The 23,143-nt window shown below is 41.6% G+C and overlaps 2 long non-coding RNA genes across 3 annotated transcripts in view; one reads left to right on the forward strand and one right to left on the reverse strand.

Moving 5' to 3' along the window:
* Positions 1–674: 674 nt before the first annotated feature.
* Positions 675–23,143, reverse strand: part of LOC140725698 (uncharacterized) — a 28,035-nt gene continuing 5,566 nt past the window's right edge. Inside the window, exons 5-6 of one of the 2 annotated variants that reach the window (XR_012098417.1) lie at positions 1,873–1,975; positions 675–965 (exon numbers count right to left, since the gene is read on the reverse strand). This is a non-coding gene — a long non-coding RNA (uncharacterized lncRNA). The remainder of the gene's footprint in view (positions 966–1,872; positions 1,976–23,143) is intronic. The other variant, XR_012098418.1, reaches the window with a different exon arrangement.
* LOC140725702 (uncharacterized) overlaps positions 18,489–23,143 on the forward strand; it is a 66,545-nt gene continuing 61,890 nt past the window's right edge. The window contains exons 1-2 of the long non-coding RNA XR_012098422.1: positions 18,489–18,525; positions 21,742–21,760. This is a non-coding gene — a long non-coding RNA (uncharacterized lncRNA). The remainder of the gene's footprint in view (positions 18,526–21,741; positions 21,761–23,143) is intronic.

Here is a 23,143-nt window from a genome sequence, read left to right on the forward strand (position 1 = left end):
AGATGATCTCAAACTCCTAATGAAATATAGCTGCTGCCTTGCCTTCATTAGAGCTGCAATGATCTGTTTGGATTCAGAGATTTTGACACTCAGGAGCTTGAAATTGCTCACCCTCCCCTCCCCACTTCTAATCTCTCTGAGGATTGGTTTGTGTTCCCTCATCTTGCCCTTCCTGAAGTCCACAATGATCAACTCAACTATTATAAGTAATAGTTATTTACAATCAAAATGTCATTGCCTCAATCTCTGAAAGGTCACATTAGTTCCAAGGTAAATCACTTCCACCCTCACTCTTCTCCTGAGTAAGTATCCTTAAAGTGACCTCAATATTTGACCTGAGGTTTAACCAATGATTTATAAAGTTCTATCATGATTTATACTTTTTAAAATATGTTCCACTCTTCTTTGGAAAACCACAGACCACCAATGCACTTTTTAACCACCTTATCTACAACCTCTGCTCAATTAAAAGCATGGATGAAAATGTTCAAAGGTTCATTTATTATCAAAGTATACAACTCTGAAATTCTTCTTTTCTGGGTAGCCATGAAAACAAGAAAGAAAAGAAAGGCAGCACAATCATCTATCCCCACTTCCCCCCCCCCCCCACACACACACACACAAAAAAAGAACAAAAGTGGAACAGGCACATCAACCCCCAAATCCCTCCCGCACAAAAAATGAACATAATGGAACAGGTGCATTGACCCCCAATTCTCCCCCTGCCTTAAAAAAAAGAAATATCAGGCAAAAAACACGGAATCTGAAAAAAACAATAAGACCTAAAAAAAGAGTCCATAGTCCAAGTCCACATTCAAAATGCAGAAAACCTGGGCAACATTCTCCAGGCACAGTCGCAGGGTCTCCCTCTCCGGTAGCGTAGCAAACCAATCTTCAGAGATCAAAAGGTAGGCCGCCTGTGCTCACCCTCCACATTTGCCTTGATGTTTCAATCTTCCTCGTCACTTTAATCAGAGAACAAAGTAAGCTTTAATCGATGACATGGAGTCAAAAATTGGCTCACACCCTGTTTCACCACCTGCCCACCATGAGGTTCAAGCATGCTGCGTCTGCCTCCCGGAATCCTCTCAAAGATTACAGAGTGCCGGAACACCCAATTGATCTTCAAACGGCAAATCACATGCTCTAACAGTTCCAGAATCACACCGAAGACAGAAAACAAATGTAAAGGCATAAAAGAAATGAAATGTATGGTTTCATGATTTATCCAGAAGATGTCAACTGAAGGAGTATTGTACGCAACCGCCGACTTGATAGTTGAAGTTAACTTTATTCATACACATAGATAGACCCTAATATCTGCATGCCCTAATTTGTATATCTGTGCACCCGTAATGCTGCTATGACACTGCAATTTCCTTTGGGATCAATAAAGTATCACCCCATCACCATCTATCTCTACCATACCTACCTAACTAATAGTGAGAAGGGGGGAAAGTACAAGGAGACATGAGAGATTGCAGATGCTGGAAAGGTACAAAGCAGATGTGTGAGGCAAATTCTTTTAAATAAATGACAATGATGGGTGACTGGAATGCTCTGCTGGGGTGATGGTAAAAGCAGATTGCATGGGAGGATTGAAGTGACTCCTTGATAAACACATGAATATACAGAGCGGGGAGTAGTGTGTCAATATCCAGGGAAGAGGGATCAAGATTAATTTGGAGTCACTGGTTTAATTATTTTCACACAACATCATGGGCCAAAGGACTTGTCCAGGGTTGTACTGAGCTCTGCTCTAACTTTGAATTCTATTGGAAATGCATGGAATTCACTTTACTCCAGCTGGATACTAGTTAATATATTATGGTACATATGCAATAAATTACAGAATGAGAGAAAATTCATTACCATTCCATTATGATTGGAAGCTTGCCTTGGGATTTAAATGCATCTTCTTCTGATTCTTCATCACTACCTTCAAATTCCTTCTGAATCAAAGTTCCTAGAGCAACTTTATAAACAATGCTAGTTCATTAATTCATGGAAATGGGCATGGACTAATTCAGAGTCATATTACCCCTCATATTCCTAGCAATGTAATTGGGAGGGTGTTGTTGCAATTACAGTAACCAGATACCACTTATGGGCTTGTTTTCTCCATGAGCAATTAATCAATTTTAGTCAACTAGTTAAAAATGCTATTACTGAGCTTTTGAGACGATAAATTCTTCATACAGTTCTACTAAGAGGTGCAATCCTTCTCTTAATTAATTATATTGTTCAGATGGGCCATAAGAATGACTGGTTTGAGAAATAAAAATCTCATACCAATGCACTTTGTGTACGCTTTATTAAAGCAGCTTGGTGATCTGAAACCTCATCATGCACTGATAATTAAAATAGAAGTCTCTGTTATAGATAATAAGACAAAAATTAAAATAAAAATGTTTAATTCCCAACAAGAAAAAGAGGAACGCCACAAAAAGTCTAGTTAAGATTTAAACCATCCTTCCAAAAATCATTTAATTAATTCAATTTGGTTTAAGAATATCAACTACTGAAAACACACAACTCATAGTCCATGCTACACAAAAATAAATGATCAGAGGTAGAATGCTACAAGATGTCTGCAATACTGAAAACAAAATAATTAATATATTGTATAGAAACTGGCAAAGGTAAGAAATGTAATGCACGCACATTGATGTGAGCTTTACTGTACATAAACTCATTAAGACAACTCAATAAGATTCCTGAGACTTAAAGAACTTTAAAAGAGTCTGGGTGACAGAATACATATCTGCACCTCAAATACCCGAGTTTTGCATTCAACAGGGTGATGAAGTGAGAGGCTACTTGCGGAGATCATTGAAAACTGCTTCAGTTATTGTTCTACCCCATAGTACAACACTTGGTGAGTTTGTTACAAATATGCAAAAGCATTAAAAAGGGGCTGCTTGTGTCAGGGTAGCTTAGTGGTTCGTGCAACTCTATAACAGCTTGGGGTGTCGGGGTGTCAGAGTTCAGAGTTCAATTTTGACATAATCTCTAAGCAGTTTATATTTCCTCCACGTGAACGTGTGGGTTTTCTCCAGCTGCTCTGGTTGCCTCCACCAGTTCAAAGATGTACTTGTCAGGAGGTTAAATGGTCATTGTAAATTGCTCCAAACAGAAAAAAAACGTGCAGATGCTAGAAATCCAAAGCAACACACACAAAATGATGGAGAAATCCAGTTGGCCTACTGAGCTCCTCCAGCATTTTGTGTGTGTTGCATTGTAAATTGTCCTGTGATTAAGACCAGGATTAAATCGGGATGGGGGGGGGGGGCAGGGGTTGCAGAGCAGCACAGAAAGGTTTATTCTATGCTATATCTCTAAATAAGTAAATAAATGGTTAGTATGGAGAATTAAATAACTCAGATGTTTGAGGAAACCATGACAGTTTGTTATCTACAAGTAATTGAAGGAATAATGCTGCCCTACTGGATTTGGTTCTCTTAATTCAGTTTATTAGAGAGAATTGGAATACAATGTGCATACATTTTTAATGTAAATAATGTCCTCTTACGTAAATGAATTGATTTGTAAATATTGAAAATAGATGCCGAACTAATCCCAATGATGCCATGCACAGGGATAGCCTTACAAAGTAGATCAAAGAATTTAAGTCACCTGAGTGATATAGATGAATCCTTCAAGAATAATTACTTTTGTTCATTTCAGAAACAATCACTAATGAATACTGAAGCTATTATCCCAAACTTTGTACTTTTAAGACCTAACTCTGATTAATGGCATCACTCAGTATCAAATAGACCAACCATGATACACCTCCCCGTATTAGCCTATTAATAATATTAGTAAACTTATCACAGACATATAATTGTATTTTTTTAAAGTAACTCCTAAATTCCTTCCTTGAAGAGCTCTTCCCAAACTAATAGCAATAGATCAATTCAATTTCATGTTATGATTTCTAAAATATATAGAGTACTCCAAACATTTTATTCTACCACTGTTGTATCTACGAGGGGTGATTGATAAGTTCGTGGCCCCAGGTAGAAGGAGTAAATTTTAGAAAACCTGGCACATTTATTTTTCAACATCGGCCCATCCTACATTTACACACTTAGGCCAGCGGTCTGGAGCATACGGATCTTGGACCTCCAGAAAGTGTCCACAGCAGGGGTGATTGATAAGTTCATGGCCTAAGGTAGAAGGAGAAGGATATACAGCTCTCGTTACATACGCATGCAGGTCAACTCTTGGAGTGATTATGCAGAAAGTTTGAAGTTAATAACATCGGGATGATTGATAAGTTCATGGCCTAAGGTGGAAGGAGATGAGTAATTAACTTCAAACTTTCTGCATAATCACTCAAAGAGTTGAACTGCACGTGCATGTAATGAGAGCTGTATAACTCATCTCCTTCTACCTTAGGCCACAAACTTATCAATCACCCCTCGTATTTCCAAGTGCTGTTTTGAACAGAATATACTTGTCATACTTCAAGATTACTGCTAATTTCATTTAGAATTTACTTAAACATTATATTCATCCCACAACGTGAGGGAGTAAAAATCTTAGTGTTTTGAACCTGTTGCAATGTACAGACATGTGAATTTATAAGTCTAATGGGTTGTAGAAAGAAGCTGTCCCATAGACTGTCGGGCCTGGCTTTAAGGCTGCAGTATGTTTGCCAGACGGAAGCTGCTGAAACAGTTTATGGTTGGGGTGACTGGTGTCCCTGATGATCTTCCATGCCTTCTTTACACACCTGCTGCTATAAATGTCCTCAATGGAGGGAAGTTCACATCCACACACGTGCTGGGCTGTCCATACCACTCAGCGATCAAGGTTGGTGCAGTTCCCATACCAGGCAGTGATACAGCCAGTCAGGATGCTCTCAAGGTTGCCGCTGTAGAAGTTCTGTGATGTGGAGAGGATTTTTCTGAAAGTGGGTGAGTCCCAGACCAGAGGGCGCAGAGTCAGAATAGAGAGACATCTGTTTAGAACACAGATGAGGTGGAATTTCTTTAGCCAGATGTTAGTCAATCCATGGGATTCATTGCCATAGACGGCCTTGGAGGCCAAGACATTTGAGTATATTTAAAGCAAGGGTTCATTGGTTCTTGATTAATCAGGACATCAAAGGTTACAGGAAGAAGGCAGAAGAATGGGGTTGAGAGGGGTAATAAATCAGCCATGATGGAAAGCAGAGTAAACATGATGGGCAGAATGGCCTAATTTTGCTCCCATGTCTTATGGACACATTCTGTTAATGCTGCACATATAATAAGCATCTGGAGAAAAACTTATCCACTGCTGTAACTATGTTAGTTTTTCCTTAACCCAACTGAGGGAAGACAAATCAAAATAGGGGTTTTAGCTCTTGTAGGAAGGAATTGTACCTTTGATGCGGCCAGCGACATTGGAGCTGTACTTAGCATCACATTCATAAGTATAAAGCAAGTAGTGCAGAGGTCTAAGCACACAGCCTAATGATGCTTCTGTATTGATGGTTATTATGGAGGAGATGCTGCCAATCTGAACTGATTGGGGTCTGCAAGAGAGGCAATCAAGGATCTAGTTGCATAAAGAGGTATCGAGGCCTAGGTCTTGGAGCTTATTAATTAGTACTGAGGAGATGGTAGTCAATGAAGAGCATCCTGAAATACGCATCTTCACTGTCCAGACGCACCAAGGGTGAGTGAAGAGCCCATGAGATGACAGTTGCTGGTGGCCTGCCATGCTGGTCGGCAAATTGGTTCAGATCCAAGTCACTCCTCAGGCTGGAGTTGATGTTTTATCACCAACATCTCAGCACTTCATCACAGTGGATGCAAGTGCTACTGGACGAAAGTCATTGCGGCAGGTTACAATGTTGTTTTTAGGCGCCAGTATAACAGAAGCCTGCTTGAAGCAGGGGAGTACTTCGAACTGCCAAAACAGGAGATTGAAGATCTCACTGAACACTCCAGCCAAGATGCTCTCATGTCAGCCTCAGAGAATGAAATCACAGGTTCAACAGGAAGTGGAAGTTCGTGAAAGTTACGTTCGTCAGTCAAAGTGAGCATTAAAGGAAATGAGCTAATCTGGGAGAGAAACTTCGTCACATACTGTATGTCACTCTGTAGGAAGTGATACCATTCAAACTCTGCCACAGCTTTTGAGCATCCTTCTGTGATTCCAGTTTGGTCCAGAGTTCCCTCTTTGCATGTGACATGGGTTTCCCGAGGTTGTACCTGGAACTTTTGTATTTTACTTGGGGTCTGGCTTTCAGCAGATTGCTGATCTCTCATTCAGAGCTGCTGGCTGGGGAAGACTCGAAATGATTTTGTGGAGACACACTCATTCATGACTGGCTTGACATGGCATATTCGTTCAGATCCTCCAATGAGTCCTTGAACGTGGCCCAGTCTGCTGACTCGAAGCAGTTCGTGGCTGCTCCTCTACCTTTCACAATCACCTCCTTGTGTACTTAATTCTGGACTCTTGCTCTTTAGCCTCTGCCTGTATTTGGATAGACAGGAACTGATTAGGGACAGTCAACATGGCTTTGTACATTATAGTTCATGTCCAATCAATGTTGGAGTTCTTCAAGGAAGTTACCAGGAAAGTTGATGAAAGCAAGGTAGTGGATGTTGTCTACATGGAATTTAGTAAGGCCTTTGACAAGGTCCCATGTGGGAGGTCAGTCAAGCATTCAGGGTGGGATTAAATTGGATTAGACATTGGCTTTTTGGGAGAAGCCAGAGAATGGTAGTTGATGGACACCCTGGTTCGGTCTCTGACCTTTTGGCTCTTTGTTTCTGTTTTTCTCTATCTCCCTGCCGTCCTTATGCTTCTCTTACTTTGTTTATTTCAATATCCTTGAAAGTTAATTAAAATGTCCATAAGCATTTTTGACTTCCGAAGAACCTTCAATCACAAAAACGTCAAGCTCCAACACAGCAAACCTTGGAGGAAAAAGCCTGCTTACATTTACCCTATCTATACCCCTCATAATTTTATATACCACTATCAAATCTCCCCTCGTTCTCCTACGCTCCCAATCATCTGGGTATAGTGAAGGTGTTAAAGGGTGCAGAAAAGAATAACGAGGATGTTATCCACATTGGAGGATCAGTGACATAAGGAGAATGGATAGGTTGGGACATAGTTTCCCATATTACATTGGAAGCTAAGGGGTGCTTATAAAATCGTGAGGGGTATCGATAAAATGATTAGTCAGTCTTTTTCCAAGGGTAGGGGAATCTAAAACTGTAGGGCATGGATTTTAGGTGAGAAGGGAAAAATTTAAAGGGGATCAGAAGGGCATTTTTTCCATATAGAAGGGGGTGGTGGGCATGTGGAATGAGCTATCAGAGAAAGTGTTAGACGCAGGTACGATTACACCGTTTATAAGACATTTGGACAAGTACATGAATTGGAAAGGCTTAAAGGGATAAGGGTCAAATGCACAGAAAAATGCAGGAGGACACCTAAGAAGGAAACCAGGAGGTTTAAGAGAAGGTATAAGATTGCCCCCAACCTTTGTTATGCCATGGACCTACCATTAATCAAGGTGTCCATGGAAACCCTGCTCTGAGCAAACGAGGTGAAGGGGAATCCCAAGGGCTTCTACAGATATATTAAGAGCAAAAGGATAGCAAGGGAAAACATTGGTCCTCCTGAAGGTCTATGCATGGAGCCGAAAGAGATGGTGGTGGCGGGGGTGGAAATTTCAAATGTATTATTTTGCATATATATTTACTGAGATAACATGGAGTCTATAGATGTGAGGCAAAACGGCAGTGAGGTCGTGACCCATATCCAGACTACACCTGAGGAAAATTAGAATGGATAAATCCCCAGGGCCTGACAATTTGTTCCTTCAGACCTTGTGGGAGGCTAAAGCAGAAATTGCAGGGGCCCCAGCAGAGATATCTAAAACATCTTTAGCAATGGGTGAGCTGCTGGAGGATTGGAGGATAGCTAATGTTGTTCTGTTGTTTAAGAAAGGCTCTAAAAATAAACCAGGAAATGAGCCTGAAATCAGTATTTTTCCAGTAATCAGTGAGCTATGGAAAGGTACTCTAAGGGACCAGATACTGTATACTTGTAAGTATTTGCATAAACAGAGATTGATTGGGGATAGACAACATGGCTATGTGTATCAGGAAATGAGAAGATCTGCAGAAGCTGGCTATCCAAGCAACACACACAAAATGCTGAAGGAACTCAGCAGGCCAGGCAGCATCTGTAGATGCCCTTTTCTATAGATGCTATTGTGGTGAACTACATATACCTGTCTGGACACGCCCCCCCCCCCCCCCCCGCTGACTGCTCCTGTGGCTCCTCCCACAGACCCCTGTATAAAGGTGATTGGAGGCACTGCTCCTCCCTCAGTCTCCAGGATGTTGTGTGATGGTCTCTTGCTGCTGACAGTGCTTTCTTCCAGCTAATAAAAGCCTATCTCTCGCCTCTCGCCTCACGTCTCCGAGAGTTATTGATGGTGCATCAGCTACCTGGCTTGCTGAGTTCCTCCAGCATTTTGTGTGTGTTGCATGGCTGTGTGCATGGTAGCTGCGTCCAAGGCTTGTACAGCTGTAACATGATGTGTTTTCTGCACTATGCGATTACCGACTAGCAAGCATATGAAAATTGTCCAATAACTAATGATTTGTAGTTCTCAGATTATTTCGTTACCAAGTGTTTGAATGGCCAAAGAGAATGGCCAGTTAGGTTTTCCGTAATGCAACATTTTCTTTTAATGGATCAGAGATCTACCACAGTGATTGTATACACCAATAAACACACTGCATGCCTTTGAGAAGGTACAGTAGAGGAATTAGGAATTTGTATTTGTCCCACATTTAACTGTAATCAACCATTAACCACTATATAAACAATTTATGCCTGGAAAAAATTGAGCATTGCATCTCCTTTGCTACTGTTTGTGGTGCTCAGCCAATGGCTGTGTGGGGGGGAGAAAAAACAATGTTTGGTGTTGTACCTCAAGCACAGCTTCGAAATACTTGGACACTCTGTGGCAGTCACTTTGGTAATTTAGGAACCTTAGTTGGTTACAAATTCTGGAAGCCTGATAGTGTAGAGAAGAAGGATCTAATTGAAGCCTATCAAATATTGAGAGGCCGTGATAGAGTGGATGTCGAGAAGATGTTTCCAAATTCAGGGTAGTCTAGGACCAGAGGGCACAGCCTCAGAATACTAGGGTGTCCCTTTAGAACAGAAGAAGAAGAAGAAGAAGAAGAAGAAGAAGAAGAAGAAGAAGAAGAAGAAGAAGAAGAAGAAGAAGAAGAAGAAGAAGAAGAAGAAGAAGAAGAAGAAGAAGAAGAAGAAGAAGAAGAAGAAGAAGAAGAAGAAGAAGAAGAAGAAGAAGAAGAAGAAGAAGAAGAAGAAGAAGAAGAAGAAGAAGAAGAAGAAAGCCCTTAACTCCAAGTGGAGTCATCAGGACGTCGTCGTGATGGTGTTTTTTTAGCAGGCTTTCTTATTTTTACAAGGCCGAGTTGCTAGCTCGACACTCAACCCAGTACAAATGGAAAGCGTGCAAGGGAGCCGGCTGGATCTGAACTTGGGAGCCTTTGCTCCAAAGTCCAGCAATGATGCCACTACACCACCACCGGCTCCTTTAGAACAGAGGTGAGAAGGAATTTCTTCAGCCAGAGGGTGGTGAATCCATGGCCACAGATGGTTGTGGAGGCTGAGTCATTGGGTATACTTAGAGCAGAGTAATTTTAAGGCACAGTTAAAGTAAATCAGTCAAGACGGAATGGCGGAGCAGACTCAATGGGTCAAATAGCCTGTTCTGCTCCTATATCTTATGGATCCAGCCTCCATAACTTGCAGTGCCCACAGTTCTTTTCATCATAAATATCTCAGACCACAAGCATCTCTGCCAGGTCTGTGCTCTTGCTAGGAGACAACCATTCAGTGTCTTCAAACAGGTTGGGACAACAACTACGGTACTCGATATTCAAAATCAAACTGCATTGCAGGCTGAAAATTTGGTAAAAATGCTGAATGTAGGAAATAACAAAGACCCCTCTCACTTTGGAATTTCTTCTCCTACCTCTGACTGGATAGAAGATTCAAAATCCTTAAAGCACATATCACTGTAGGACAGGATCTATTCTGCTATTACAAGACTATTTAAACTTCTTGCACAATAAGATAGATTCTTTTCCTCACAATCTACCTTGTCGTAGCCTGGCATGTTATTGTCTGCCTGCACTGCACTTCCTCTGTAACTATAACACTATATTCTCAAAATCAAATCAAATCAAATTTAATCATCATTCAACCATATATGGATATAGCTGAATGAAACAGCATTCCTCTGGGGCCAAGGTGCAAAACACTCACAGCACATTCAAAACAGCAAGCAAACAAAAACATTATTACACAAAAATACCCCACATATACAGTCCAAACCCTGAGCGACATGTTCCACAAATTGATGGTACAGTTCCCAACAAACCAGCTGTCATTGCTTTTCTTCTGTGCTATGTTGATGCATTGATGTGGTTGAATGATCTGTATGGCATGACATAAAAAAACAAAGATTTTCATTGTGCCTGAATCCTTCTATAAATCAATGACCAACTGCTCAATAGATCAAGTAGCATCCGTTATTATCTCTGTTCTTTCCTTAGAATCTGTAGAATATTTCCAGCAATTTTTGTTTCATTAATACAGAACTAAACATCTGGGTCTTTGTTTCTAATATTTTACCTTTTCAGTGAACCTTCCTGTTGAAGGAGATACTTAAGTATTCCGCGAGACACAGCATGAGGCATACACAAGGAAACATTTACAGTGACCAGTTAATCTACGACCAGCATGTCTTTGGTTGGGGTGAAGCCCAGATGATCCTATGTCGGAAGACTATGTGAATCCCACACAAGAACTCTGGAGGCTGGGAATGAGCCTTGGTGTCAGGAACTGTATGGCAGTAGAATTGTTGACAGCACCTGTATGAAAGAAATCCTTTCATGTGCTGTTATACGTGGGTGTGCATAGGACTTCAAATCAAAGATCAGCTTTATTTGCCATGGTGTGTTGGTGCAGCATGGAAGAATAAACAACAACATTCAATAATTATAAAGAATAAATAATTTATATAAAAATTAGAGGTTAAAGTACAGAAACGGAAGAAAGTGTGCATAAATACATAAATGCTGGCATGAATTTACAATATTAACAGTATTATTATTATTAACAAAAGTGGTTTGAAGTGTTTACGTGCAGTGGTGGAGGTAATAGATAGAGAGTTGTGAGGGAGGCTATCTAGAACGTTTGATCAGAGTAACTGCCTGGGGAAGGAACTTATAAAATGGCATAATGTTCTTGTTTTAGTAGCCCTATAGCACTTTCTACAAGGGGTCTTTTGGAAGGAGCAGTCCGCAGGGTGGGTAGTGTCTGCAATGTGTTTTCCTGGCTGTTTTTTGTCCTGGACACCATACCATGTCCCGCAGTGACAGCCGACTGCTATTTGATCTTGACTCCTTTCGGAAGGAAGCACGGATGCATCATCTTTGATGCTAACAGTTGAACAAGTGAGTTAGTAAAGGATACAAAGAAAGGATTAATGAGTAGGCAAGGTATCTAAGAATTGGCTTTATTACTAGGGGTTTAGAGTACAAATGTTTGGAAGTCTTCTGAGAAAGCTCAGGTCTCCTTTGTAATTTTGATTTCTGTACTGTAATGTGGGAAGACTATCCTTAAAATCAGTGCTGAAGCAATTCAATAGATTGATTCCAGGGATGAAGTGGTTGCCCTATTAAGAGAGACTGAGTTAGATTGACGTTTACTCATGGGACTTATGGTGATTTCATTGAGAGACAAGCAGTCTTGAAAATAATTAATGGGTTTGATGCTGAGGGATTATTTCCTTGAGCTGCAGAGAAGGTGAAACTGTTTTGTTCGGGGAATTGTAAAACTTAAGAATCGTCTACTTCAGCTGGTTGTGGATACCATTTACATTCATGATGGCAATTGATAGAATTTTGGACGTGGAAAGAATTGACATGGGAATTAGGTGAGAACGTGAACTTGAGCCGTAGTATCAGCTATGATCGTATTGACTGGTGCAGGTTGTTGACCTGATACATTGACTATCTCTTTGATTCTACAGATGCTGTTTGGCCCATTGAATTTGTCCTGCAGTTTGTTTTTTGAACTGGAATTACAGTGAGTAAGCATGTTAATTTTCCTCATGGAGTTATAGAGTCATTCAGATTGGAAATAGGTTCTTTTGCTCAAATGGCCCATGCTGACTGTGTGACCACAGTGTGACCTGTGTGGTCACCTGTGTGACCACGCTGACCATCTGGCAAGCCCCATCTATCTACATTTGACCTGTAGCCCTTGAAACCTCTTGTGTCCATGTTCTTATCCAGATGACATTTAAATGTTGCTAATGCGCCCACTTCAGCCAATATGTCAGGCAGCTCATTCCAAGTATGTACTGTTCTTTCCCCTGATGTCCCTTTTAAATCTCTCACCTCTGATCTTAAGCCTATGCACTCTTGTATTTAGGATCCCAGCCTTTGGAAAAGACTGGGCTTTCACCCTGTATATGCCCCCACCCATGATCTTATATTCCTTAATCTCCTATTTTTTTTGGAAATAAAGTCCTAGTCCATGTAACCTCTTCTTGCAGCTCAGGCTCCCAAATTCCAGTAACGACATAGTCCACTTCGAAAGATATAGTCAGACCAGGTATTCATGTCTGAAACTCATGGTCACTATCATGGACAGTAGCTTTTTATTGTGAATTTATTTAATTATCGGAATTTAAATTCCACAGTTACATGGGACGTCTCCAGATTAATAGTCCATTGTCGATGTCGATTGTCCTGTAATCCACTTCCAAAGAATAGCCATTAGAAACACATCAATATTTTGCTAGTTAATTACCAGAAAATGATTACCAGAAAATCCTGTTTTTTTGGCATAATCCATAAAATATTTGCTGTAGATTTCAAAAGCAATTTAAAAAATAATACAAAATCCACAAGGGAGAAATTTTTCAAGGACAAATTGCATCAGTTACTCATTACACATAAATGTGACCTGTTTCTTGACTGATTACAGAACTGCATTCCAGATAAAATCAGGTTTTGATGGGCAACAAATTATTCTGCGTTCAACAACTTATGTAGAATCAGTTGCTGGGATCCGTCCAATCACATTCATGACAATATTGTGCTGCTGTCTGATTGTGTGAATGGCAGCCTGTTTGAATTTGTAGAAAGCACTCATTCATATCCTTCAGGCTGGTCATCAGAATGGAAAATAGAAGATACCGAAGAGGCTAGAGTAGTTTTCTACTGTCGAAATATTAACAATACGAAAGGAAGAAAGGTAATGGAAAAGCTCAGAGAAAGAAAAGGACACAAGTACAAGGACGATTAAACAGAATCAGTTGGGAGCGGGAGAGTGAAGTGTGTGGGAGAGACAAATAAGTGTAAAATGGATAAATTCAACTAGTGGTTGGTAATGTAACATTACTGCAACCTTTCAAAATAAATTCCTATACTGTAGTTGAACAAATAAAAATGCAAAATCTGAAGCTGCATAATTTGTTTTCCATGGAAATTTCTCAAACAGCCTCTGACAACCAGGTCCAACTCCTGGCCTTCACATGTGACATAGTTCTTATGCCCGGCAGAGCTGTTCTCACTGTCAGGAGAAGGGGCAAAGGCGGGCCACTGGCACCTTAAAACAAGTTGCTCCGCGCAGATGGGGCTTGTTAACCATGGATGGTAGCTCATCTAGAAGAGGGAAAACTCCGATTTCAAACCTCTGCTGTCTTGCGGCTATACCCGCTCACGGGAAAGGCTTTGGGAGTAAACCCCGGGGAAATATCCGGAGTCGGAGTCCCGAAGGCGGCTGACTCCTGTACCCAGCACCGGCACGGTAACTCCTGCGATGCTGCTGGCACCAAACTGTATCGCCTTTCATTGTTCCTTTGGACCTGTCATCAGCATGGAGAGGGGGGTCCCACTGCATGGGCAACAGACCGATCTCCATATCAACTCTGCCCTGGCTTGCGCCCTGGAGAGGCCACTCCAGTGACTACCAGAGGCACAGTACCCATGGCCGACCACGACCAACAGAGGCCACACATTCTACCCAAAAAATGGCAAAAAACAAAGAACATATGCAGCATAATCATCTAATTAAGGTGTATAAGAATATCCCCTTAGTCTTTAATAGATAATTATGGGGAATTTTAGTGGAAGGTTATTCTTTATTTTCTGTATGTAATTAATCATTGCTTTGGACTGTCCATGTAGGATGCTACAGGAAACATTCCAGAATACTATGTAATAGTGTTTAAAATTAGGGACCCTTTTAAATTTAGGAATGGCACAGTTCTCTTATTGCTTTGGAAACAACCACATCAGCTTGAGAAACAGCATCTTTTATTAATTCATTCTGCCCCTGTATTTTATAAATATGGTCTCTTCACCAAAGGAATGGGTGCCTCTAAATGTATCTTTAAGACAACCATGGAGGCTTGGACCCTTCTATTAATTTTGATGAGCAGTTCTTTTGTTATGCAAAGTATTTAGTTTTTTAAGCTGTATTAACTATACTTCTTCAATTTATTTTATTTGTAACAAAAGTTTTCATAAGTATTTAACTTTCCAAAGGTATTCCATTCTTCAATGTACTCAATGTACCCACTCAACTGAAAGACTACATGACTGAAATATTCAGGCTAGCATGTTGCACTTATAAGACCATAAGACATAGGAGCAGAATTAGGCCATCCTCCTCAATCCCCATTCCCAGCCCTCTCCCCTGTAGCCTTTGATGCCGTGTCCAGTCAAGAACCTTTCCATCTCTGTCTTAAATACACCCAACAACCTGGCCTCCACAACTGTATGTGGCAACAAATTCCACAAACTCGCCATCCTTTGCCTAAAGAAATTTCTCCGCGTCTCTGTTTTGAAAGGGCGTCCCTCTATCCTGAGGCTGTGTCCTCTTGTCCTAGACTCTCCCTCCATGGGAAACATCCTTTCCACATCTACTCTGTCTAGGCCTTTCAACATTTGAAAGGTTTCAATGAGATCTTCCCTCATCCCTCTAAATTCCAGCAAGTACAGACCCAGAGCCATTAAACATTCCTCATGTGAAGTATTGATCTATTATATACAGTAGGTGTCAATGATGGCCTAACCTTATACATTTTACATGAGCTAAATGAGACTTCATGCAATAAGTTCAGTAGCTAATGATTAATTTCTCAACATACCATCTGAAAGGAGAATGCAAATTATTTGACCAAAATTCTATCAACCAATATTCCACGATGTTGTTTGTTCCTGTTACTGGCCAGTCTGCGAATGTCATTGTGCATGTAAACAGAACACTGTGTTACGTGTGAAAGGTGTAGGTGAGAAACAGAGAATCTAAAGCATTGTGATCCCATCATCTTGAGCAGGGGTTGCCAACCCAGGGTCCATAGACCCCTCGGTTAATGGCGGGGGTACATAGCATAAAAAAGGTTGGGAACCCCTGACCTAGAGCGAAGTCATAAGCTAGTCATTCACAATATGGACACTTTTTTCTTGAGGTTGGGTTTTGAATGGGCTGGTTATGTCAGACTCCCAGGAACTGTACGTTAAACTGTCCATTGGAAACGATTCAATTCGTGGCTGCTTTTATTTCAGTTGAGAAGAAACATGATGTGGTCTCCCTGGTGACTACATCTGCAGGAAGTGCACCCAACTTCAGCTTCTGACTGACATGGACAAGGAACTGGAGCTGGATGGACCCAGATCCATCTGCAAGGCTGAAAACCTCCTAGATGAAACTTCTACTGAGGTGATCAAACCCTGAGTGCAGGCCTCAGATAGTACATAGAACCATTGAACACTACAGCACAGTACAGGCCCTTCAGCCCTTCATGTTGTGCCAACCCATATAATCCTTAAAAAAAAGTACTAAATCCACACTATCCCATAACCCTCCATTTTTCTTTCATCCATGTGCCTGTCCAAGAGGCTTTTAAATACCCCTAATGTTTTAGCCTCCACCACCATTCCTGGCAAGTCATTCCAGGCACTCACAACCCTCTGTGTAAAAAACTTACCCCCGATGTCTCCCCTAAACTTCCCTCCCTTAATTTTGTACATATGCCCTCTGGTGTTTGCTATTGGTGCCCTTGGAAACAGGTACTGACTATCCACCCTATCTATGCCTCTCATAATCTTGTAGACCTCTATCAAGTGTCCTCTCATTCTTCTATGCTCCAAAGAGAAAAGTCCCAGCTCTGCTAACCTTGCTTCATATGACTTGTTCTCCAATCCAGGCAACATCCTGGTAAATCTCCTCTGCACCCTCTCCATAGCTTCCACATCCTTCCTATAATGAGGTGACCAGAATTGAACACAATACTCTAAGTGTGGTCTCACCAGAGATTTGTAGAGTTGCAACATGACCTCTCTACTCTTGAACTCAATCCCCCTGTTAATGAAGCCTAGCATCCCATAGGCCTTCTTAACTACCCTATCAACCTGTGCAGTGACCTTGAGAGATGTATGGATTTGAACCCCAAGGTCCCTTTGTTCATCCACACTCTTAAGTAACTGACCATTAATCCTGTACTCAGTCTTTTGGTTTGTCCTTCCAAAATGCATCACCTCACACTTGTCTGGATTGAACTCCATCTGCCATTTTTCTGCCCAACTCTGCAGCCTGTCTATATCCTCTTGTAACCTTCGACCACCTACAGCTCCATCCACAACTCCTCCAATCTTCGTGTCATCCGCAAACTTACTCACCATCCTTCCGCCTCTACATCCAGGTCATTTATAAAAATCACAAATAGCAGGGGTCCCAGGACAGATCCCTGCTGCACTCCACTAGTCACTGACCTCCAGGCAGAATACTTTCCTTCCACAACTACCCGCTGCTTTCTTCCTGTAAGCCAATGATGGGTGCCTATCAGGAGAAATAAAGGGCATAAGCAGTTAGAGCCGGATTCCCCTGTGGCCATTCCCTTCAGCAATATGTATACTGCTGGGGGGAATGACTTATCAGGGCACAGCAGCAACAGCCAGGCCAGAGGTACTGTGGCCAGCTCTGAAGCCCAGCAAGGCTGGGTAAGGTTAGGCAAAGTGATAGGAGATTTGGACGTTAAGGGGGATAGACAGGAGATTCTGTGGCCATGAAAGAGACACCAGGATGGTGTGTTGCGTCCCAGGTGCTAGGGTCCAGGATATCTCAGAACAGCTGCAGAATATTCTCAAAGGAGAGGGCGAACAGCTAGAGGTCATAGTGCTGATGGGCACCAATGACATAGGCAGAAAGGGGCAAGAGGCCCTCTACAGTCAGCATAGGGAATTAGGAAAGAGGCTGAAGAGATGCACCTCCAATGGAGTAATCCCTGGATTATTTGTGATGCCACATGCTAGTCAGGGCAGGAATAGGATGATAGTACAGATGAATGAGTGGCTGAGGACCTGGTGCAGGGGACAGGGTTTCAGGTTCTTGGATAATTGGAACCTTTTCTGGGGCAGGAGTGACCTGTACAAGAAGGGCAGGTTGCACCTAAACTGGCAGGGAATCAATATCAAAGGTTCACTAGTGCTGATTGGGAGGATTTAAACTAGTTTGGTAGGGGTTGGGAACCTGAGCACCTGGTCAGAAAAAGGCGGGATGGAGATGAAGGTAGATGTCAGGACCAGTAAAAAGAAACAGGCGCAATGTAATAGATAACATAGTAGGGATAATGTGTATTTTAATACTAAGAGTATTATGGGTAAAGGTGATGAACTTTAAGCATGGGATTGTATATGGAGCTAAGCTGTTTTGGCCATTGCAGAGATCTGGTTGACAGAGGGACAGGAATGAGTGCTTAATGTCCCAGGGTTTTGATGTTTTAGAAAAGATAGGGAGATAACGGAGTACAGGGAGTTGCACTACCAATCGTCGCTGCACTTAGAAGGGATATAATTGAGGGCTGTCCACTGAGTACATATGGGCCAAACTCAAAAATAGCCAAGGTGCACGCACTCTGATGGGATTGTACCACAGATCCCCCAATAGCCACTCGGATATTGAGGAACAGATATGCAGGCTAATTAAGGAAAGTTGTAAAAAGATTAGGGTTGTTGTCATGGGGTGTGTGTGGGGGGGGGGGGTGGTCTTCAACTTCCATAATACAAATTGAGACCTTCTGAGTGTAAGAGGTCTCGACGGGGCATCCAAGTGGGGTTCATAAATCAATATGTAGACATTCCAACAAGAGGAGGGACTGGACTGAGCCTGGCCAGGTGACAAACCGTTCAGTGAGTGAACAGTTCGGGAACAGTGGCCACAACTCCACAGCTATAGATAAGGATAAGTATGGACCTTGTGGGAGAGTGTTAAAGTGGGGCAGGGCAAATTACGAGTGCAGTAAGCAGGAACTAGGGAGAGTTAATTGGGAACAGCTGCTTTTGGGCACCTGCATCTGACATGCAGAGGGTGTTTAAAGACCAACTGCACAGAGTTCAGGAGAGGTATGATCCTGTTCGAAGGAGGGACAAGGATGGCAAGGTAAGAGAACTGTGGATGCTAGGAGAGGTGATGAATTTAGCCAAGAAGCAAAATGAAAAGTATGTAAATTTTTGCAGGCTACAATCAAACAGAGCCCTTAAGGATTATAAAGAAGCCATAAAAAAACTCAAGTAGGAAAGCCAGGAGGGGCCATGAAAAGTCCTTGGCAAGTAGGGTTAAAGAGAATCCCAAGGCATTCGATACATACATCAAGAGCAAGAGGATAACTAGGGAGAGGGTGGGATCACTCAAGGATAATGGAGAAACATTTGGCTGGATGTGGAGGATGTTTGTAAAGTCCTAATCAGTATTTACCAAAGAGAAGAATATGGAGGATAGGGTGATCAGTGCTGAGCATATTGATTTGCTAGGGCTTTTCAAGGTAAAGGAGTCTCTTAAAGAACATTAAGGTGGATAAGTCCCCAGGGCCTGATGGGGTATTCCACAGGTTTTTGAGTGAAGCAAGAGAAGAGACTGCGGGGGCCTTGACCGATATCTTTGTTTCCTCTCTAGCACAGGCAAGTACCCAGAGGACTAGTGTGTAGCTAATGTAATTCCAGTATTCAAGAGGAGAAGCAGGGATAATCCTGGAAACTATAGACCAGATGAAACTCACGTCAGTGGTAGGGAAGTTGCTGGAGAGAATTCTTAGGAAAAGGATTTATGAGTATTTGGAAAACCACAGCCTAATTAAGGAGGGCAAGCATTGCTTTGTGTGGGGTAAGCTGTGTCTCACTAACTTGAGAGTCTTTGATGAGATGATGAGGGTGATTGTTTAAGGTAGAGCTCTGAATGTTGTTTACATGGATTTTAATAAGGCATTTGCCAAGGCCCCTCATGGAATACTCATCCAGAAGAGATTCTGCAGATGTTGGAAATCCAGAGCAACACATACAAAGTACTGGAGGAATTCAGCAGTCAGGCAGCATCTGTGGAAATGAATAAACAGTCGATGTTTAGGACTTCATCAGGACTGGAAAGGAAGGGGAAGATGCCAAGATAAGAAGGTGGGGAGAAGGGAAGGACAAACTAGAGGGTGATAGGTGGTGCCAGATGGGTAGGGGAGGGGTTGAGGAAAGAGACTGGAGGTAATGGGTGGGAGAGGCAAAGGGCTGGCAATGAAACTGTTGCTTCAGAAGATTAAGATGCATGGGGCCCATGATGAATTGGCATTTGGATTCAGAAATAGCATACCCATAGAAAACAGAGGATGGTAGCCAGAGGCACTTATTCTAGTTGGAAGACTGTGATTAGTGGTGTTCCACAGGGATCTGTTCTGGGACCTCTGCTGTCTGTCATGTATATAAATATTTGGCTGAAAGTGCAGATGGGTGTGTTAGTAAGTTTGCAGATAATATGAAGATTGGTGCCTGGGGTGGTGGTAGAGACCAACGTATTAGAGAATTTTTTGAGATGTTTAGATAAGGACATGAATGTGAGGAAAATGGAAGAATATGTACATTGCGTAGGCAAAGGAGATTAGTTTAGATAGCTATTTGATCACTAATTTAATTGGTTTGGAAACCATATTGTGGGCCAAAGGGCCTGTTCTCTCTCTGTACTGCTCTAAATGCAGTGATTAAATTCCTCAATGATATAAATCAGAGATCCATCAATGAGAAATGGAGAAATTGTCCACTGTACTGGACTTCAGTTAAAAATACTACATTTTTGGACTATGAGTTGTAGAATTTCAGAACTGGACTGCCTACGATGAAAAATAGGGAAAAGTTCCTAAACAAATGCATGATATTCCTAATGAAACACGTAGATTCTCATTTCAGGTATTGCTATGTCAAACCGAAGATTCATTGTGATAAATGCCACTGAGTGAATGTTATTAATGCACTGCAGTACCCGTGAAAGCAATTATCTTTCCACTGCATTTGCAGTTATGACATATGATCCTTCTGAATTGTGCAAATGCACATATTCAAAAAGAAACAGTTCTGTCAGAAGGTCCACAACTTAAATTTTAAATGAGCTTGCAGATTGTTTTCAGAAGTTTTCATTTTTTTTTTGTTTCAGCAAGGAACTGCTTAAGAAAGACACAATGAAATACACATGGTTGTTCAAGTTGGTTCTCTCTCTAATCTCTGGCTGAAGAAATTTACTAAATTGTATTAAAATAAGCATAATACAGATATCTAAATGAGACTTTAAAAAAAAATCCTTATTTACTATGATTGGATTTTAAGGGATTGCAAAAGGCTAAGGCAACTGCAAAAAGATACAAAAACTTAAAAAAAATGATTGATGCAAATGTTTAATCAACTATATGTAAAGCATGAATTTTCCTGTTACAAAGGAAATATCAAAAAGGTACAAGTCAATGCAGATGTTATTTAAATTACTAAAATGCCATTGAATAAGTCTGTACAACATTAGATATGTAAGTATCTCTAAGCATATGAGGGGTGATTGATATGTTCGTGGCCTAAGGTAGAAGGAGTCAATTTTTGAAAACCTAGCACATTTATTTTTCAACATAGTCCCCTCCTACATTTACACACTTAGTCCAGCGGTCATGGAGCATACAGATCTTGGACCTCCAGAAAGTGTCCACAGATGGGTGATTGATAAGTTCATGGCCTAAGGTAGAAGGAGATGAGTTATACAACTCTCGTTACATGCACATGCAGTTCAACTCTGAGTGATTATGCAGAAAGTTTGAAGTTAATAACTCATCTCTTTCTACCTTAGGCCACAAACTTATCAATCACCCCGATGAGTTATTAACTTCAAATTTTCTGCATAATCACTCAAAGAATTGAACTGCATGTGCATATAACTAGAGCTGTATAACTCATCCCCTTCTACCTTAGGCCATGAACTTATCCATCACCCCTGCTGTGGACACTTCCTGGAGGTCCAAGATCCATATGCTCCACGACCGCTGGACTAAGTGTGTAAATGTAGGAAGGGACTATGTTGAAAAATAAATGTGCTAGGTTTTGTAAAACTGACTCCTTTTACCTTAGGCCACGAACATATCAATCACCCCTTGTATAGCATCCTACAACAATGTAAGCATTAGATTTCAATGTGGTGCTTTGTATTGTATATTTAAATAGTCTTTGCTTGTCATTGTATCAAAGTTTGTTGAAGGACTGAAATTTGAGGCTACTGATTGAGATCCATATGTTTACACAGTGCTCTGAATGTTTTGAATGTTCAGTACTCAATAAAGAAATTATATGTTTTTTCCTTCTGCAGAATGCATAAAAAGACTCAGGTATTTTATACTTTTTATTGGCATTTGGATATTGTTGACAAAGTCAGTATTCATTACCCATCTGAACTGTTATGTAGAAATGGTTTAGAACAGGGATCTTTTACATTCTACTTAATTTATTGCCCCTTTGTGAAATGTGCAATATTGCTAAATCATAGGCATGCCATTAGTTATTGCTAACAAGCTCAATTAAAGCAATCGTAATTGTCCATGTGACAGAGGATTGCTATTTTCAACACCATCCTTAACCGATCTTGAGAAGGTACTGTTGAGCCACCTTTTTGATTGGGAGCAGAAAATAAAGAATCAGCAGTATGTTTCCATCGTTGATGATGTCCTCACCTGTATCGGCTCCATTGCACGGACATCCGTGCTCTCCCCATCTTCCAGTCACCTTAAAAGGAAGAGTTCCTCTTGTCCTCATCTACTACCCCATGAGCATCCCAATCCAACACATCATTCTCCGCAACTTCCGCCATCTTCAACGGGATCCTCCCACCAAACACATCTTTTCCTACACCACCCACCCGGCAAACTCCTGGCACATACCCTTGCAAGAGTCAGAAATGCTACACCTCCATTCAGGGTGCCGAACGGTCCTTCCAGGTGAGGCAACACTCCACCTGCAAATGTAATGGGGTTGTCCGTTGTATCTGGTTTTCCTGGTGCAGCTTCCTCTAGGTTGGTGAGACCTGACATAAATAGGGAGACCCTCTACTCCATCCACCAAAAGTGGAATTTCCCAGTGGCTAAGCATTTTAGTTATTATTCCCATATGTCAGTCCATGACTTCCTCTTTTGCCACAATAAGGGGACTCTCAGGGAGCAGGAGCCACAATAAGGGGACTCTCAGGGAGCAGGAGCCACAATAAGGGGACTCTCAGGGAGCAGGAGCCACAACACTTCTTATTCTGTCTAGGTAGCCTTTGAACTGATGGCATGAACATAAATTTCTCCTTCTGGTAATTTTTCCCCTCCCCATTCCCTCTTCTTCTATTTTCCACTCTGGCCTCTTACCTTTTCTCTTTACCTGCCTATCACCTCCCCACCACTGCCCCTCCTTCTTCCCTTTCTCCCATGGTTCATTCTCCTCTCCTCTCCAGATTCTTCTTCCCCAGCCCCTTACCCTTCCCTCCCACCTTCCAACTAGTCCTCCTCCTCCCTCCTTTTTTATTCTGCTATCTTCCAGTCTTGATGAAGGGCCTCAGCCTGAAATGTCACCTGTTTATTCATTTCCATAGATGCTGCCTGACCTGCTGAGTTCCTCTAGCATTGTGTGTGTGTGTGTGTGTTGCTTTAGATTTCCAGTATCTGCAGAATCCCTCCTGTTTCAAGAACTTCCTTGAGAGCCTGCGGGTTTGTTTGTTTGTTTATCTATTTATT

Source organism: Hemitrygon akajei, chromosome 3 (assembly GCF_048418815.1).
Source record: "Hemitrygon akajei chromosome 3, sHemAka1.3, whole genome shotgun sequence".
In the NCBI taxonomy this organism is placed as follows: Eukaryota; Metazoa; Chordata; class Chondrichthyes; order Myliobatiformes; family Dasyatidae; genus Hemitrygon; species Hemitrygon akajei.